This window comes from Trachymyrmex cornetzi, unplaced genomic scaffold, assembly GCF_001594075.2.
Source record: "Trachymyrmex cornetzi isolate Tcor2-1 unplaced genomic scaffold, Tcor1.1 scaffold823, whole genome shotgun sequence".
Taxonomy (NCBI): Eukaryota; Metazoa; Arthropoda; class Insecta; order Hymenoptera; family Formicidae; genus Trachymyrmex; species Trachymyrmex cornetzi.
In genome coordinates this window covers 214825-236109 of record NW_017300162.1, presented here as the reverse complement: position 1 = coordinate 236109, position 21285 = coordinate 214825, and positions in this window count along the sequence as shown.

The following is a 21285-nucleotide window of genomic DNA, read 5'->3' as shown; positions in this document are numbered from 1 at the left end:
TTTTTGTTGCAAATTAAATAAAATGAATATTTTGACTTTGATTGTTCATAACTCTATCAAAACCACCACAATTTAAAAAAATACATTCTTAAATGCTCTCATCAGATAGAGTAAGATTAAGATTTTATTTTATTTTTAACAAAAATAGCAGCTGTTTGAAGTTTGAATAATAAATCGGGCACGAACTTTTGCACTGATTTTATTATATATATATATGAGATTCTATTTCGACAGTGCAAGAGCACGACAGCTCCATCGTCGAATTAAAAATTTCCCTCGGCGTGATGATAGAGTAAAGGGGAAAAAGGCGAGGTATATCCAGCGAATGGAATGTCTTAGGACACCGCCCACAGGCATACTAACGAATACCGGGGTCGTTATCCTCCTGTTAATTAATAGCTATTCTCGTCTTCTTCCGCGCGTCCTTACTCTCGCTCTCGTGTCGACGATGATAGTGCCCCCTTCTTCCCCTCTTTAGGCTCACTCGTTCTCTTTCCCACCTCCATTCCCCGTTTTTTCTTACCTTTTCCTCTTCCTCTCCGTATTCTCGGCTTCCTTTTCAGCTACGCGTTTTGCGAGACTCGAGTAACGACCTAAGCATAATCAGGCCAAGCACGCAAATTAAAGTCTCGTCAGCCGACCTACCTTGTTGCGTCCCACTGACCCCATTTCCTCTCCCGTATTCCCCACTTCCGTCGAGCGAAAAGGACGGCCGAGAGGATTTGAGTCGGTCAGGGATCCATCCAGTTTAAGAAAAGGAGAGACGACCTCTTACAACCAGAAAAAGATGCGGAGACCGATACCCAAAGAATTTCATGGACCCTTAACTTTCTCAAATCATCGGATTCTTGAATATCACTGAAACATTTCTATCTTTGTCGAACGAGATCCAGAATTCTTTTTCGAAACTCTGAATTCTACAATTTTCAAAACTTTACTTTAATAATCTTCCGTGTGTTTGAATGTTTCACCTCCTAGATTTCCAAAGCCGATAAACATCAAAGTAATCCTAAAATCTTTCGATATAGGTTTCGAGATCTCGAAATCTTGCACGGTCTAAGTTTTCGAATTTTAAATAATCGAATCCACGGATCATTAAATCCGTCGGCACATCAGAAGCTTGCAGCAACATTGCAAGATTACTGCAATATTGCTGGAACGATCTGTGTGCTGTATGGACGCAGATTCTGGAATAATAAACTTCTTCAAGTCTTAAACACTTGGATTTTTTATTTCTTAAATCCTAAGAGTGTTTAGTTGGAGAAGGACGAAAGTAGACGCATATACGAATGGAGAAAGGAGACACTCCGCGGACAAGGAGATACGCGTAGAAAGGACCGAGCGAGAAAGAGAGAGGAGGAGGCAGTGACGGACGAAGAGGAGTCGGAGCTGGAGGAACGGAGAAAGAGAGAAAAAAGGGTCAAACTCGTTTTCGTTTTCGTCGCTAATTAGACTCGTTAACCGCCTCTTCTGGCGTAGCAGGCGTAGCCATAACCGGGCGACTTCTCTCTTCGGCTCCGCGGAGAGGAAACGAACGGAACACGGCCACCACTGATGCTCGGAGGCTAGTTTGTTCTCGTCGCCCAGTCCTCCAGGGTGCGTTTGCCTTGATCGCCCCTCTCGGCTATCCGACATGCGTGCCGACATTCGCGCGAAATTGCACCTGCGACCCTCCGCCTTCGCTTTCTACCCGTCTCGCTGTCTCCCTCTTCCTCTCGATCGTCGGATGTTCCTCGAAGGCGCGTGCGAGGGAAAATGTCTTCAAGATGGTGGTAGTGGTTGTGCCGATAGTCGTGTTGGTTGTTTTGTGAACAAACTATTTATCCGAAATGATATCCGGATGTTGTCAACCTTCATATCTTCGTCTGTGATAAAGTCACTTTGGGAAATCCTCCGCCTTCTCATTAGATATTATTTAAATTCTTCTTGTCGTCAGAAAATTTACGATAAGAAGATGAGGCGTCTCGAAGGAAGCGTGAAGATGAAAAGAATTAAGTCTGATGCATGCAATCGTCATGGAGGTTTTAATGAAATTCCACTTAATTTGATTTGCTCGACAAATACAATTACAGAGGACTCGAGAGGAAAGGTAAGAAAAAGATACAAAACACAGATAGATTAAGATTAGATTTAATTGTTATCCGAAAGATAATTCATAGTATTCGTAAAAACGCAGCAAGAATTTATTTATAATAATCGTTTTATTTTCCCAAGCGACTATTAAAAATATTTACCAGAAAATGAAATCTCAGACGGTTTCAGAAAAATTCTTAGAGCCCATCTCTCGATCCTTCAAGATACTCGATCCCCGAGATATTTGGTACTCGCAATCACTTAGCATTTCGCGTTCTAAATTCTCTTGTCCCTCGTTTAGCTTCATCAAACTTCTCGCTACTCTTCCGCGTCTCTATTCCACAACCGATCTCCACCGGTCCACTCACTCAAGTTCGCGCCGTGGAAAATCGCGGCGGGTTGTGACACGTTCATCCATCATGCGGTCTCTTCAACGTGCAATGTAACGCGCTGAAAAATGATGCTTATCTTACGGTCGACTCATGACGCACCGATGTTCATTTTACCATCGGCCTATCGGCAATCAGTTGGCCGCACAGTGTCTCAATCTACCACGTCTTAGAAAGAGAGAAGGAGAGAGAGAGAGAGAGAAAGGAGAGACATCCTGCCGCCGCGGTGCCGATCACGTGTGACCCGTCACTTTTCCAGATTGGTAACGCCGATTCTCTCGGTACCACCTTTCTTCCTCTCGTCCTTTTTGAGTTAGGTAGCCGATCATTAGTCTCACATATTCTAGATGGCATCCTTCCTCCTTGCCCCTTCGGCATAACCGTTTCCTCTCGCCAAAGGATCAGCATGGTAGATGCGGCATGCCTGGTGAAACCAATCCGCGCCTGTCAGCATCGACGGTCCTTATCGGCGCTGTGATTAATTATTTTCGCAGAGGATACCTTGCTATTTGCTCAAGACACTCGTCCCTTTTCCGCCGCGAACCAGTTGTCGGCAGATCACTGCACGACGAGATACGCGACGGAATGTTTGGGAATTCCTTTTTTTTTTTACTTTTCAGAGAGCCACCTCTCGCTCAACTAGAAAGAAGACGAAACATTTTTTAAGCGCTCACTTCCCGTTTCGCATTTTTTTTTCCACCGTTTGAATGGTGGAAGCAGAGTCAGTATTCATAGCCGATTCTTATATTTGAGAGTAGTTGCTTTCCATTTGTAACACAAGTGAAACTGAGTCTGAAGTGAGCTGAGTATTCTATACTCAGATTAATGACGTCACTACTTGCTTACTTTGGTAAATTATCACATGTCGACACAGGTTTATAACCTCACTTTGAAGTAAGTTTACGAGACTCACTAAAGCACACGGTCACAGTATAAGTAAGAACAGTATAGGTACACTCTGTGTCAACACATTTGATTTTTATGTCCTACTCGGCCATGTTGAAAATTGTGCGTGAGCACCAATAAGAGCGAATAATCTTAGGAAATAGAGAAACTGATTGGTGCGCCATGTTGAAAATTGTGCAGAATTGTGTAGAACGATCGCCACTATTTTTAACTGAGTGTACCTACTGTTCTTATTTATACTGTGACACGGTCTCGATCTTGTGCAGATTATGGGTAAAAACTCAGTTGAATCTCACTTGTCAGAATGCAAAAGGAACGCGCATTCAACTGAGTTATGACGTCACAAGTGAGAATTATCTGAGAATCGGCGTAAATGGAAAGCAGCTGTTGTCTTAATTACAGTTTTAAGATGTCATAAGCCAATCAGAGGATTGTCGGTATCTTAAGACATTAACGCCCATAGATCTTATCTAATTGTAAATATCACTTCAGATTTGTATACAAAACTTAATTTTGCTCATTTTTGGCATATGAGAAATTTTTCTTCTATCTTTCTCTGTTTATTGTAGAAATATGTTTCTCTTCAAACTTTCTGCGCGCAATTACATTGACATTTAAATTTGTCCTAATGTGAATTTTGTAATTTTAAATCGACAGAATTATTTGGAAATATGATTTCTTGAAAATTGGACGAAATACTGCGGTTATTATCGTGCGACGTGAATGTAAACGTATCGTTGCAGCCGCTGTATTGACGCACGCGTGTCCTTGACTGTTTATATTGTCGGGCGCGATGCATATGATACCGTATTTCTTACATAAAGCGGACATTGACGTCCGCCACGGGGTCTAATACTCGCGGTGGGCGGCCATATTGGATCGTGATATGGGCCTGCAATTAAGGCCGAGTAGGCCACCCGGGCTCGGAGGAGCGCGATAAGGTGAGCTTTGCCGTGGCCGCGTCTCAGGGCTAAGCTTGACCTTCTTGGCCCCCCTACGTTCCTCGCTGTGAGCTGGAGGTTAGGTCACGATTAAGTACCGATTGGGTGGGCCTAATAACCGGGGACTGTATGCAGAACTTTCACCGAGGGTACGTCGACCTGCGACGGATTGAAAAAATCATTTTACGATCGTTTGCGTAACATTATCTGTTTTTTATGGTATGAGCCTTGAATCTCTGACGCGGCTATGAAGTTCCCCGAGTCATCGAACGATGAGAGCTAAACTAATCGGACGTTTTATTTATCAGTCTACTTATTGGACTGTTTCATAGGTTGTTTTTAGCACGATTTGCAGTGTTTTTAAACTTTCCAAAAATACGTATCTTAGATACTGCAGATTATTGAAACTTTTCATTAAAGTTTTACCTCTATTTAATATTTTGAACTTTTTAATTCTAGAGCGTTTCTCATTAAACACCAATTAACAGTAATACAATTTCATATTTAATAATATAAACGTCATATAACACATGTTTCACAACGTAACAGTTGCATTGTCAAGTGTGAAATTATATAACATATTGATGTCATGCTACTGTTAGTTAATGCTAACTGGGTTGCAATTCAAGTTTTTTACACTTTTTACTTTCAAATTTCTCCCAGCAGACACCAAACTGACAGTAACATAATATTAGTGTTATAATTTTATACTCGACAATATAAATGTAATTTAACATATATTATACGTAATAGTCACATTGTTGAGTGCAAAATTATAACATTGATGTTTAGTGAGTTGCAATTTAAGTTTTTAAAATTTTTTTAATTTTTGACGTTCAAATTTCTTTCAGAAAACAATAATATAACTAAATAGTAAACTGTTATGATAAAACTAACTATTGTTATATTATAACAATAATATAACTTAGTTACAATTTCCCACGATAATAACAGTTGTATTTAAACTATGAAATTATAACTAAATTATAATTGTCACTGTCAGTTGTTGGTGCTTGCTGCGTTTGTATTTGAAAAAATTCCAAAAATAAATATTAAATCTTGGCATCATCGAAACTTTTAACTCCTTTAAGTTGAAAGATTATCTGGCATCCCTCTTGAAGATTCTCCAGAACTCCCGGCCTTTATCCCAACGTGTTTATATTTTTCGGGAACCTTTACAGAAGTTCGACGACGAAGCTTGTTCCCCGCTCGATCGCGTCCTCTGATCAGATAAACGACCAAAGCCTCGGTATGCAAATCTTAAATGAACTAATGAAGATTAAGAATGGTCGCGGTGAAAGAGTTCGCCTCATTTCGAAAACATCTCTGCCCTCTAACGACCCCGCAGCACCGCGCATTCCTGCGAGATCCCAGGATCTCCCATTGTCCGCGCGAGGATATAATAGTGCCATGCCTGCAGGACCTCCTAGGGCGAAACTTTGGCTAACTACGAGGTCAGATCTATCCTACGGCTGTCGTTGCGGAACGATACGGGACGCAACGGTAGCCACCTGAGATTATCATCTTCAACGGTAGCGATGAAGGATTCCTCTTAATAGCTCGACGAATTTTTTGGACGTCTCTCAAACGCTTCCTCGTGTCCCTTCCTGGAATGGGATGTCTTGTAATATTTTAGAATAGAGAACCGACGCGAATCTCTTAATAAGGTTACGGTAACGGTTTTAAGACTTAACGAGAGGAATATGGGCGTGAGACAGAAGGAGAGCCTGGGAATAAAAAGGATTAAATAGGAAGGATCGCATTGAGAAGAACATCGGTATTCCTTTTCGGAAGGTAGCAAACGTTTATTAGTAGACAATATAATATATTATAGGACTGTATATGTGATAACACAAACTATTGAAATCAAAGCCTTAAGGGGATGCTGGAGGGATCCAATTATCGACATTGCAGTTTGATCAAAATTTCCGAATTGACTAAATGGAATAAAAAATCCTTTTACAGGATTAAAGTAAATGCAAAATCCTGACGTGGTGTAGTGGATTTTATACTAAAAAAAAAAAAGTTAAAAAAATTTTTGCTTTTTTTCGATTTTAGTAGAACATCCACTGTACCACATTAGGATCTTGCGTTTACTTTAATCCTGTAAAAGGATTTTTTATTCCATTTAGTCAATTTGGAGATTTTGATCAAACTGCAATGTCGATAATTGGGTCCCTGCAATATCCCCTTAAACGGTCTAGCTGGAAAATGATTTTTCGGTCTTGAAACGCTAACTCTACTAAACTATCGCAGTAATATCACGAGTTAAATTAACTAGCAATTTAACAAATTTTTGATGCTTATTCGCATCTTCGAAACGATCTTAATAAATCAATAATTGATGTTTAATTTATTACTACTTTAATTTAATGTAAACATTGAAATGATAATATTTCAACTTTTTATTAAAAATTAATAAAAAAGACTTATATGAGTATACTCTAAGTATAATTATTATACATAGATTATACTCATATAAGTCCTTTTTTAATTAATTTTTAATCACCACTTAGCTTCGTTTTAATCCTTTTATTTGTAATTTAACGTAGCTTTTAGTCTAGAATCCCGGATTTTAGGAAACGCTAATTTCTTTGTAAATGACGTATATTTTGCTCGCAAATCTTATTACTCAATAATCCTTATAAATAAACATATTGCATTTTTCAAACTTATTTCAACATTTCCGTACTTCGCCAGACACTCGTAAAATGTTCCACGTAAAGTCCGGTTATTCAAATAATCTTGACCATACCTGTAGGCTGGGAAAATGAAAAGAGTAAATGATGGACAATTATTAAAAGTCCTCGGTGAAATTTATTCGCGCGCATCGCGAAATAAATGCGCGTGCGTCCAAGGGCCCAAATACGTTTCTAAGCGGCGCTAAAACGTGTACAGGGTGATACATACTAGGCAGTACGACGGGCGTGGTTTAATAGACAATGACAGTGACTTTATAACATAAACTTTATAATATAAATAATAAAACTTTGTAGTATAAACTTTACAATGTATAAAATCACTGTCATTGTCTATTAAACTACGTTTGGCCATGCAAAGTTTGCCGCGCAACCCGTCGTACTGCCTAGTACGTATCTGTAACACCCTGTACGCGTCGGCGTAAGATCGGGGTGGGAGCCCCGTTCGCCCCCGGGGCCCATCGCCCACTCCCCCTTGTTCCTCCTAGCTTGCTCGCGCCAAATGAACCATACCTGAACTTATTTTCACTCCCATCCCATGCGCCGGGCTCGTCCAAGCGCGAGGTGATAAATCACCGCGCCATAAACAACCAATATTTCTCGTCGAATGTTTACCGAGTACGCTTTAAATGCCTTGTTAAAACAAACCTACGCCCGTGCGATGGTGGACTGCGCCCTTTTTGCCTTGCCCCTCTCCACCTCACCCCGCGCACACCCGTGCCCATCTCGGCGGGTATATATCACGACCAGGCACCGACGTAAACTCTCTCCCTGACCCCTCGCGAAACCTCGCCTTCGGATGGCAAGGAAGGGCGAAGGTTAAGGAACGCAAGTGGTTACCACACGTGGAAGCGATATGTTGTATGCACGCTAGTGTGTGTTTAAAGAGGGATTAGGGGAGAAAAACGCAAAGACAGTGCGTTAAATTGTCATTAAGTTGCGTAACACTTACAAGTTAATCCTTCCTTATTGATTAAGAAAAACCTAAACTTTTCTTTCGTAAAAACTTTCATGTGCTTCTCTGCATATTTTCCATAATAATGAGGTATTTATTACTGGTATTAAATTTGTATTAAATATTATTATATATAAAATTGTTATTAAATATTACATGGTATTAAATATCTGTACATATTATAGGGCGCTTGGTTTATTAATATCAAAGAATCCGCAAAGTAAAGAATGCGACTGGCGAAAAATTTTCTTTTGAATTAAATAATTGTCTCTTTTTACGATGCCATTATGACGATAAGCACATTTTATTATACGAGGAACATTTAAAATTAAGAAGGTCAACAATAAATATAGGATCAATGTGTAGAGCGGAGGAAGGGTTGTGCAGGTGGCTTAATTTACCGTAGCCGCCACGTTTCTCGATTCACCTTCAGGAAAAGTTCCAAAGTTATGGGAAAAGGCGCGGGGTCGGGGCGTGTCCCATATCTCATCATTCGATTGAGTTATAGCGCGTTAAGGAAGCCGAACTTCTCGGGGCCGCTCGCTTCGAAAGGGCCTAAACGCCAGTTCGAAACAAATCGCGCCCACGACGAAAGGAGCCGGTCGGAAGGCGAGATGAAATTAGTGATGAATAGCTTCTCGTCGATGACCTACCGCTCCCCCGCGTGTAAATGCTTCGTTAAACCACTCAAAAGGGAAAGGGCAAGGAAAAAGGATAGATATAGAAAGAGAAGGAGAGAGAAAGAGAGAGAAAGGTCGAACTCTTTGACTCGTACGGGAAATGAGCTGACTCGTCCTTAGATTAAGGAATCACGAATCCTCGATATATATGTGAGTTACATGTATCAATGGATTATCGAATATGATTAATCACACGAATGTTACATTATAAAAAATATTTTGTATCTTGTTAAAATCAAGCCTTGTTAAAGTTTTTATGTTGAATTTTTAAAACACTCAAGTTTTAATTTTACATACTATAATGTAATTGTGTCATGTAAATATTTTGTGTCAAATTGATATTTGATACTCATTAGTGTTAAAATAACAATAACATAAATTTTGAGATAAATGAATAAAATGTGTTAACATATTATTGAATGTGAATTTTACTTAAACGTATTAAATGTATTAATCTTTTAACATATATGAATATTAATTTTACTGAAAAAGTATTCTTCAAAAATTTGCTTATAAATTATGTTAGTGTTACATTTTTTATATAATATTTGTTATTTCTTAACATATTCATGTTAAATTAACAAATGTTTGGGTAGACCATTTAAAACACATGAAATATATTTACATAAATTTTCTAACTGTATCAAAAAAATTTATGAAAAATTCTTAGATAATTTAATTTAATCAGAGTTAGTAAAAAAATATTGGCAAATATATTATATATCTTTTCATATTAAGAATTTATATTTTTGAATATTAAAAAATTTTAAACATCATTTATTTGAAATTACAAACTATTGGATTTTATAGTTATTGAGAACTGTAAAGATAACTTTCTGATATTTTAGTTAAAACTTGTAGACGTTTTTAAGGTTTTATACAAACATAAATTTTTGAATTATATTTGCTATAAAATTTCCATTTGATTACATGAATTCTTAGGTCATTTAAGTTCTAAATTTGTTTCTGCTTGATTAATAAACGATCGATCTTTTAGTGTTATTGCTAGTATTATAGCATCTTTACTTCATCTCTAACAGAAATACGTTAAATTTCATATCTATAATCGATCTATTACACTTTATACTTTTATGCACAAATTCATTTAATCTTATCGGCACGTATTATGTGTAATTCCATTTCAATTCCACCAACATAAATCCTAACGCGCAGAAGGACACTGACATTTATTGGTGTCACAATCGTACATTTTGCTGTTTTATTTTCACGACACACGTTAATAAATGGCACAAATGAAAAAACGCTGGATATTTATCTACGTTCATTTAGTAGTAACCGGAGGGTATACTCGCGCCAGTTGCAGCAGAGCGTTGCTTGAGAAACACCCTGTAGACATAGCAGACATGGACACTGCTGAGTTATCAACCGATCGGAAGTAAATCTCTCGACCACTGTCAGGCAGCGTTCGACAGGTACGATAGCGAATTAACTCCGAAATAAATGGTGCCTCCTAGGAGGTTCCATTCACAAAATTTCTCCCTAGAGACACGGACTGGCCAATAGCGAACATATCTTTCAAGAATCGAAATCGACCAAAAGAGATTTTACCACCTAAAGAAATAACATTTTGTTCTCAAATAATATTTTGTATTTCGTTATTTTATATTTCGTTATTTACAACAAACAAGTATTACAAGTATAACTATTATTCTTTGTAACATCTTGAATTTATACTATTAATATTTAAGTTCAAATCAAATTTTACTTAAAATTTAAAAGGACAAAACATCAAAAACTGTAATCTAACCTCTAAGATTTCAAAATTTTAAAAATATATTAAAACACATTGACTAAGAGAAAAAATTTTGACATTTGTAATTATAATTATATGTTACCATAATTATTGTTATTTCTATTATAATACTAGTATTAATAGTTGTATGTATAGTTTTATCGACAAATGTATATATTAGTTGGCTAAAAATGACTACAATAATTTGCAAATGTATCTTGTGTGTTTGTGCATTTTCTGTTCAAACACATTTCGTAGTTTGAATAAATCCTTTTTGGTCTATTAGAGACAACGCGCCTATTCTTCGCGAAAAGTTCATGAATATTATGCCAACCATTGGCGAGGAGAGAAAAAAGCTTCAATTTGCATCGACCGCCATTCTTCAGCTCCTTTGAATTCCGTCGCTATAGCGACTTTTGTCGAGATCGTGCCACAATGGCCACTACCTTCTCTCCCCCGACTTGGTTCGCTTGCTCTTCCTGGAGAGAAACTCGGTGCAAACAAAGAATCCTCCCTACGCCCTCTTGAGAGAGAAAAGAGCCAAAAAGGCGATACACGAATAAGCGATGCGCCGGTTGGATAATCCGAGAAAAAAGACCGCAAAACGTGAACTCGCACTGTGGCGAACCATCGCCCACCCCGTCCCTACCCATCGGAGATAGGAGCATGTATAGGGTGGATCTTCGGAAACCCACCTAGATTCAAGATTTAGATAATACTTTTAAAGTTAAATCACACTGAGAGAAAAGTGTTTGTGACTATAGTTATATAATAAAATAATGATAGTTAAGAGCTACATTTTTATGGTTATTATTGCTATAATGTTAGTAATATTAATCATAATAATTATATTTTTGTTCTATATATGTATAAAAAAGTACATTATAATTGGCTACAAAAAAATGACTGGTATAGTCTTTTACTACACGCAGTCGCTTTCGATGCCAACTGTATAATTTTTGGTATACTTATAAAACTATAAATATAATTATTATTTACATTTTAATCGTAATAATTATAAAAATAGAACTTCTAACAATAATTCTTTTATCATATAATTATAAATACCCTACACATTTATTATCTTTTAGTACAACTATATGTATACTTATTTATACAATTTCGTTACATTATGACTTAAAAATCTTATACAGCACACATACACACAAAAGATGCTTTATTTCAGCAGAAAATATAAAGTTCATTAATATAATATTTATGGTGGAAAAAAAATTATGCAAAAATAAGTTGATAATATTGATCTATAAAACAGAAGTAAAATGCAATCGAGAAAAATAATTAAACGATTTAATTATATCTAAGAACGCTACGGCGATTACTTTAACGGAAATGACTATATAATTAACTGCGCTAACTTTAATGAATTAATTGAACGCTACGCGCGCATCGTTAAAACTCGATAGCGCAAAACAAACGCGAAGAACACGTATATCTACCACATGTTTAATGCATTCGCATTCGACGACATGCAAAACGATACTGTAGCGAATATCAGATTTGTTTAAGGAAGCGCTGAAAGTATCATTATTCAAACGATATTTTCGTACTTTCGCACGCGAGATTTTCCAGACATAAACGGTGCCATAATTGGTAATCGCGAATGGCGATATTCTGTGATGGCAAATGTTTTGTGATTATTCCTACACTGAGAAAAATGACCTGGTTGGATTAAACAGTAATTCTGGTGGAAAATGGAACGAACCAGAATTTTCTGGTTATGTCTATTAGAATTCTAGTTAAGAGATAACTAGAATTCTGATTAATACAATTATTCTGGTAAAAAAAAAAAAGAATTCTAGTAGATTTTACTAGAAATATAGTATCAACCAGAATTCCGGTTATCTCAACTAGAATTCTAATAAATTTAACCAGAAATTTCTGATTCGTCCATTTTCAACCAGAAATTTTTTTTAGTGTAACATAAACCAACGTCTCTAACGCTCAAAAAGTTGGATGTGAATTGCAATCTATCGACAATTGGAATTTGAGTATTTATCAAGTATTTTGAATCGGTCGTTAGCTCTAAATTGCATTGCGCAAATTTCCATTTTTGGAATTTATGTCCATAGTTGGTACTATTTAGTAGCATTTTTGAACAAAATTGACTCTTATTTCTGCCTATTTATGTATCTTACATCGATCGAAGCTGAACTTCAGCTTCAATTTGGCACTCGAAAGAACAAAAATTTGCTCCGCGACGATATTTGGTTCTCGATTAATCGCTGTGCGTCTCTGAAGTCGAAAGATCGTTCGAGACCTGTCGAAGGTTCACGCTATCTCGGAAGTGAATCCCGGAGGATCGCAAATCTGGCGAGTGATTCGTTAAAGAACCGAGGATTCGCTTCCTCCCCAGCTTCACGGCGATCTTCCCAACAAGGATTTACTCGTCGGGGACTGTTCGGTCACGTAACATTCGCGAATATTTGGGAACGAGAAAAAGGGTGATCTTGGTCCTGTGGGGTGCAGGAGGAAGGGGAGAGGGAGCGACGAGCGAACAAGGTGAGCGGCGTGACTACGGTGGCCAATGGGAGTCCCGCGCGAGGAGACATCGGGATCGAATCAGTTTATGCGCGACAGGTTCCGGAGAGAGATAGGGAAAGAGAGAACGGGATACGGCGAAGGAAAGAGGGTACGCAGGAGAGACAGTGCTGGGAAGCCAGGGAGGGAAAGGAAAGAGCGAGAGTGAGATGGCGAGGGGCCAACCAGACCGTACACTTTGCCAACTCTCCGACCTTCTGGTTCGCCGCCATGAAGAGGCATTATTTACAACGAAGTCCCTGGTAGACAATGCCGGGTAGCCGCGGCCATCTTTCGTTCCTTTTCTGTTCTCTATATGCGACAGCATCTGCCGCGGCCGTTTCTTCAGGAAGCTCTGCTTTCTTTTCTCTCCTTCCTCTTTCTTTCTCTTTTCGTTTTTTTTTTTGTTATAGATAAACACTATATATTTTCAACGAAACTTGATGCAAACCTTCAAATTTGAATTCTGCTTACTACACTCTACTTTGTGGTTTAGACTGTCGAAGGCAGTGAGTACTATTTATGCAAAATTTCTGTATGGATATATTTGTTTTTTATTCTCTCTTTCCGTATCTATACTTTTCTTTCTTTCTGCCTCCCTTATCGCTATTATATAGAAGATTTAGTCCTTTATTCTGTTCTCTCGTGTACACTCAGAAAAAAAATATAGCAACTATAAAAAAACAACTATACAAGTTTTATATGTAGAATTAATATAAATATATATATATAGTTGAATAAACTATTTTATAGTTATTGAAACTATAAAATAGTTTGTTCAATTATATAAACATTTATAGTTGAATTCAGCAATGTAAATAAATTCCTTTAGATTTCATTTTATTGAAACCATAAAACATTTTTTTAAATTTAATTAATTCTTTACTATGTAATTTATACAAAATAAGTTTTTTTCAAAATTTTGACTATTTTTCCAACATATACATTATTATGTACATCAGATCTCAGATGACCTAGATGAAATAAAATAATTTCAACGGATAATGTCTTCAAATTGGATGTGCATTACAGTGTAGGAACTAAAGATTAATTCTTTGTATGAAACTCATATAGTTGCTACCACCGTGTTTTTCTTTGAAAGTTCTTTCTTTCATAGTACGAAAATCAGCTTATGATAGTTACGTTGCTGGCATTGCTCGCTATTGTTACCATAAATTTGTGAAGAAGCTTCGGATCATCAAGGGAAAACGTATCTTTATTTATATCAGATATTAACGAAAAAAAGAAAGAGACTCAGATTTGTCGACCCACCATTTCGACAACAGATGTTAAAGTCGAGAAATAAAGGAAGATGGTAATGAGAGATATCGATAACACCTGGATTATAAATGATTGGGAGTTAAAGGGTTTTATTTCTGCGTATTAACTTTCGGACATTTAAATAAGTAATAAATCTTTTATCTCAATGGATTTATCTGATAACGATAAAAATATATCTTATTTTCCAAGCAGAGTTGACATTAATTAGAAGGTAAGGCGTAAAATTAATTAAAAAGGTAGGTAGATTACTTACACACTCGTAAAGTTTAATAACTGTCCCCACGAAGTAATTCCGTAATTTCCAATTAAATTCTTATTGATGAAAACTCGATTTCGCCATAACGTTTGCAAACACGGTGGTAGCAATGATGTATCTTTAATATTGGTATTTAAATATGGACCGCAACTTTAATTAATCATCCTAATAAAATGGTGATTCGAATTATAAATACTTATAAATAATAATTTGTATTCTGGAATAATACGAGAGAGAAAGAGAGAGAACGAGAGAGAAGTTTTCTTTTTTTTTTGTGAAGCAAAGAAACAAGATGAGACACTATTGCCTATCCCTTGTGGGATATCCTGTCAGAGATCCTTCATAAGGGTCCATTAATTTCTGGAGGACGCGAATTACGCGAACATAAAATGTCATGTATATTCATAACAACCATTCCGACGAGTGTATATATTACACGTATATAAAATATTCATACCATAAAAAATATGGTTGTCCCAAAATATAACTATAAAATTATAGTCACTTGAATCATTTTTATGGTAATTTCAACTATTTTATGGTTATAACAATTATAATTATAGTCATTTTAGGTTGCCAACTATTATTATATACATTTGTTGCTAGATCTATATACATAGTTACTGTTATTATTATTATAGCAGTAATAATCATAATTATAGTGATATGTAATTATAGTTACAAATACCAAACATTTTTCTCTCAGTGTGAATACGAGTGATCCTCCTCGATATTTCTCGAATCTGTAGAACGTCGATGCGATAAATTTGGATGGGTCGGCTTTCGAATTGTCGCGACCGGGTTTTACCGAACGGAACGAAGCAGATTTCACTTCGCATTGATCATTCTGAAAGAGTAAAAAGGATTGAATGTAACGGCGATCGCCAGGTCAAGCGCCCGGCTTTTTCCCGATTTTACGAGCAAGTAAAAGAAATACAAGCTTGAGCTCGTGCATCGTCTCATTGCCGTTCATCGGGGGGAACCTCAGGAGGGTCCAATCGCACCGAAACAAGAAGTTTCCGCACGCCGCATTTTCTTGCGTACCGACATACATTGGTAACGCGTGCCTCTGTCACCCTCTCGGCGGCCATCTGCCGTATCCAGCAGCTTCCATCGAGCAATCGAATCGGTAGAGACGATAGTCATGGAGGAGAAGGAGAAACGACTCACGAAATAGATGAAGAGGAAGATAAAGATCGAGAGAGAGAGAAGGAAATAAGAGAAATGAAGAAGAGGAGACATTACGTCTCAGCAATATCAACGGAAGCAATGGCGTAGAGTAGCAGCTGACCGGCTGCTCTTTTTGCTCCGGAACCCAAAGAATGCACGCATGTACGTGTACACATTTGCGCGTGCGATAGATCTATTCGTGTGTTCGCAATGTTGCAATGTTCCAGTAATATTGTGGTACACGGAGAAAAATATTTGATTGAATTAATTGGAATTATGGTGGAAAATGAACGTGCGCGCGCGCGCAATCCAGAATTCTAGTTAAGTTTAGATTTCTGGTTAAATTTACTAGAATTCTAGTTATTTCAAATAGAATTCTGGTAGATTTGGAATTGGTTATTTTAACCAGAATTCTGGATCGTTCATCTTCCACCAGAATTCCAGTTAATTCAACCAAATATTTTTTTCCGTGTAACATTACAAACAAACAGACTACGCGATATGGAAGAATGAAGATTCCCGATTAACGTGCGCATATCGGCAGAATTTTGCTAAAACATTATAACTTTTGGTATTCATAACCACTCGATCTCAAGATTGTTGATTTAGCAGCGGCCAGATTTGGACCTTTAAATTTTTCGAGCTTGCGACCGAGAAACAGAACCTTCGTACAAAAACATGTCCGGATCGTCCTGTTTCTCCCTCCGAGCTATCGCGATTCTTCCCGCTTGTATCATCAATTACCAAACACCCTGTATGTATCGAACCGACGATGAACGCTCGCCGGTCTTACCGCTTTCACAACCGCTGTGATAAAAACTCCTCTAGTCTCGTTCTTCGTTGTCCCGTCTCTTAATGCTTTCTCTCTCGCTCTTCTTTCCTCTCCCTCTCTTTTCCTCTCCTTCGTTTTCCACTCTCCTCAAGGCTTCCTCATGGAGCAGGCGCGTCCGACGTTTGACAGAACAAAAGACTATCGACCGGACTTACTCGCTTGGAATCTTCCTTTTCCCTCAAAAAGATAGATTCCCGTGAGCCTCTCCTGCATCTTCCCTTCTTCAATCCTTCTTTCTCTTTACGCTTCCTCCGAACTGCCATCGTACTCACCCAACAATCCCGTCTCCATGAGAGGAAGGGTTGAGGACGACTGTGGAGGGATGCCTTTCCTGACCAGCTCGCTCCTGCGTGTGCACCCAACGATCCATCGCGTACAAATTACTGAAAATTGGTCCACTTTTTGAGACAACTCGAGGATACCTCCCGACGTCGGTATAACCACCATAGTTTTGTCCCTATTGTCCTTCGTCCTCGAGACGCGTTTTTTTACCGGCTAGGGTGGCTACAACACGGACCGACTTCCTCGGGTGCGAGATTGTTTTCGTCGGCATAGTGATTTTCGAGATTTAACACTAGTTTCCGAGTCCTAAGAAATTGGAGCGGCTCGGCTCGTGCGACTAATTTGTCAAGAATCGGTGAGTAATTTTGGATATTAGATTTGACCGGACTTCGCCGATTATCCGACAAGAATCCGACGATCTGTAACGCTAACTTTTAATGATGATTTTGGCTTCTAACATTTCGTATTATATAATTTCAACATTTTTTGTAAAGGAGGAGGTTGTTATTTCACCCTCAATCGATTTCCATTAAACAATTTTTTTTATATTGCATTGAAAATGCCAAAAATTATCATTACGTGAGGAAAAAAATCGACCCTTAAAGCTCTAATTAATTATAATTACTAGTCTAGATACAACATTATGATACCGAAACTCTCTTCATTAATAAGTTCAATAAACTGATAAAATTTTTTTTTATTATGTAATAGTGCTCTGCCACTCTTAACATCATTTGAGACTAATTATCGTCTCGAAGATAAAGATAAATACAGGTTATAGAAAAAATAAATTTGTTTTTTTGTTTTGTTCATATTGTTATATCATTTTGTACTCTTTTTTATTTATATTACTGAATTTTATATTATACACAGATCATATATTTCACATACTTTGTCGACAACTAAATGTTATACATGTTTATTCTTATATTTTTCAATTCATACTGTAGAATCTGGATTAACCTTTCGTAAGAAGGACTTATGAATTTGGCTTACTTAATGGCATTATCAACGACTTTTTTATATTTGGCGAATATCCTTTGTAATCGAACCATGGCGTATATCCGAGATTTATTGTTTGACAATTATACATATATTCATTGTTGGATACTCAGCGATATTTGAGTGTTTGGCGCAAATCCGGGATTTACCTTCCGTCAACTACACATAACTGATATCAGGGTCTAAACAGCGAAGATCTACTTTTAATTATTTTCTGGCATTGTACTTTTATAATTACTTATTTATGTTAGTCAACCGCTATTTATATACATATTAGTTTAGAACTTTGAAAATGACCCGAAAATGGTCGAAACATTAGTTTTTTATATAGACATATTTTTATACTTGTTTTTAGACTTGTTTTTACTTTTATGTTTAACGTCAACTGTGTCACGTATATATTAAAATTTGTTTGTTGGCTCGTAGCTCTTCTTATTTGAATTTCTTTTATTTAAATTTGATTTTTCTTTTTTCGATTTTTTAAAAATCCATGAAACATCAATAAAATGATATTCTACCCTCAAAAAATTCTTTAAAGACACCAGTATTTTCTTGCACGCCTTCTTGTAGGTATAATATGCTTAATTCTATTAAGATCCTTTCTTTGTAGAAATACCAATTTGCTTGAACGTTTTTCTCGTCATAACGCGGGTCTTTATTATACTCGTGACACCCGAACAGTCTCGCGTGATTTAATGACGTATGGATAATTAACGTAAAATTCGATCGGTCATGGAAGGTGTTTGTTTTTTTCCGTTTGTCTGACTCTCAGCAGAGTGCAAGTGATTGCAAACTCTGTGACAACCTGTTACTCTCGATTGTTACACCGCTATTTGCTGAAAAAGTCAACGATCAAATAATTTTCAAGTGACGTCACTGACAACTTATATAAACATTTATAAATAATCGATCGATGAGAAATGTATTTTTGGACGCAGAAAAGTACCTTTCTGTATATCGAAAGCATTACAACTTGCAATATGTATTCAACTTTGTCACAAAATATTTAAAAAATTAAGGAATCGCGATATTTTTGATAACATCCTTGGTATCTCAATATCTTTCCAGACGAATGTTAAATAGCTTCCCTTCATAATTAACGTTAATACGAGCATCAGTCCAACGTACGCTTCGCAGGCAACCTTCGACTGGCATGCTGAAAGCATCGTTAGAATAAAAAGTATCCACGCATATCCCGCGATATCGAGCATACAAATATTTCTGCCGTCAACGAGAGACAACGAGATATTCGTTTCGAGCACAAAGCCAAGATGGGCCGAGGGAGAATCGGTAAAAGGCTCCAATCGCTTATATTTCACGATCGTCGGTCGAAAAAGGAGAAGCGCGATCCTTCCGCGCGCGCACCTGCCGTGTTGCGGCACCGTAAGAAGGCTCCTTCGCCGGAGAAAATACAGCGATTGGATATGGAACCCACGGATACGAACGAAACTTCTTATTCGTTCGAGAATCTCCCGAGAGTCCGTCCGAGAGCCGTGCGCATGTAAATGCGCGACGCGAGTCTTGGAGAGGTGATATTTCGAGGTCCGCTGACGTCGGGCCCCGGGGACCGACGGCCATTGTATCCGCGTTCGCTCGCGCGCGCCCCCTGCTCATTAAATATTAACGAGAGTCTCAATTTCTTCATTTCGTTGATGAGTCGCCGCGCGCCATCCGAGAGAACCCGCATATAGATTGAAAATTAACTTATATGAGCGCCGACAAAATATATACGGCATGCGGTGCACTTATACGACTCAAGAGGCCTACAATTTACACGAGAGCTCGCTATGTTGGTATAACCCCTAAGTAGAACCCTCGTCTCCCCCGTCGCACTTCTTCCTTTCTTCTACTTCTTTCTACTTCTTCTCTTTCGTCGTCTTCCTCTTCCTCGACGTCGTCGTCGTGTCTTCCTTTCGGTTTATCCGCTTCTGACCCGAACGTGAAATCCTTAAATACCTAATTTGATGCTAATTACAACTTGCACTTGCACCTCGCGAGAGACCGCTAAACGCGTGTTCGCGTGTGGCGAGGTTTAATAGTGCGCTCGGGACGTGATATATGATGGATGATGAAACGTGTCGTCGCTAAGACATCAAGGTTGGATCTTTGAACTTCGATTTTCAGCATATTGAAATCTCGCAGATCTTCAATATTTACTTGATGTTTGGCTGAATCCGACAATCGCAGTTGAGTTTTGCGATTAAAAAAGTTTTACAAAGCAACAATAGAAAACGACCAAAACGAGCAAGAAAGTTGGATTATAATAGAATATATATATTTGAGATACAAAATCACTCAAAAAAATTTTTAATCTTGTTACGTAATAACGAAATTTATTTTTCTTCGATTACGTAAAAGATTTAATTTGATCATCGTGCTCTATTAAAAATCAAAGCGTATGTCTCGTATTATATTCTGCACTAATTGGAACACAAACTTACCTATTTTTTTTTGTACAATCTATACTTCGGAGAAGGGACATCAAATTAAAGAAGGGAGCAAGTTGCGTCTGAGTCAAGACGTACGTAACCATTTATTATACGATAATAGTTGCACTCGAATGTAGCACATTAATTTGTCTATAGACTTGGAAATAATTGCTTCGCTCTTTAACATGTACGCTTAATGATCGCTATGCTACACATATCTAATGTGCGACCTATCGATTTTCCCTGCCGAGCATTACGTGACGGGATACGTCGTGAAAGATGCCCGTAAAGTGTTTGGACTCACTTTATTTCAAAAGATGAAATAAAGAAAATAAATATAGCACAGTTTATAAATACATAGGAGAAAGATGTAATGTGTTTTCTTCCGTTATTAACTTTTACAAAAGTACGTGAATACTATTAACCCTTTGTGGACGGACGATTTGAGATCACACCTTATTATGCAAATTACTAATTTGATTTTTATGAAACTTGATCTATGAGGCAATTTGATGATGCTTTATTCGAATTTGAGGTCAAAAATAAAAAAAAATGTGAATTCAATATGGCAAACAAAATTATAAAGACAATCTGATTAAAATTCAATTTTAGAAAATTTTTAATTGCCAGATAGTATCAAGTTTTTAGTTTTGCTTCATTTTTCGCCCATCAGTATTATGTAAACGGTAGTACTAATTTCCAAATTGATTCTGGTTATGAGTTCTGTGACAATAGATACTTTTTTTTCATTGGAAGTTATTAGAATTTACTCCTCCAAAATTCGACATTTCCGAACTCGGCGATACCAAAAACTCCCTACAACCTTTCTCAATAATCAGATTACTTTTTTGAAATTTCAATTCTATAATAAGTAATTATAAGGTTCCGTACGTATAAAACAATATGACAATTAAAAAGACCATAGAACCAATATTTAAACAAACAAATTTAATTAAATTAGAATCATAAAGTTAATAAACGTTTCGAATCCGATCGGGTTATTTTCAATGTTACAAAGGTAAATCATAAATAAAAGTACAACTATACAATGTTAAATAAATGAAAAGACCATAACTATAACAATTCGTTAAATTGCCAG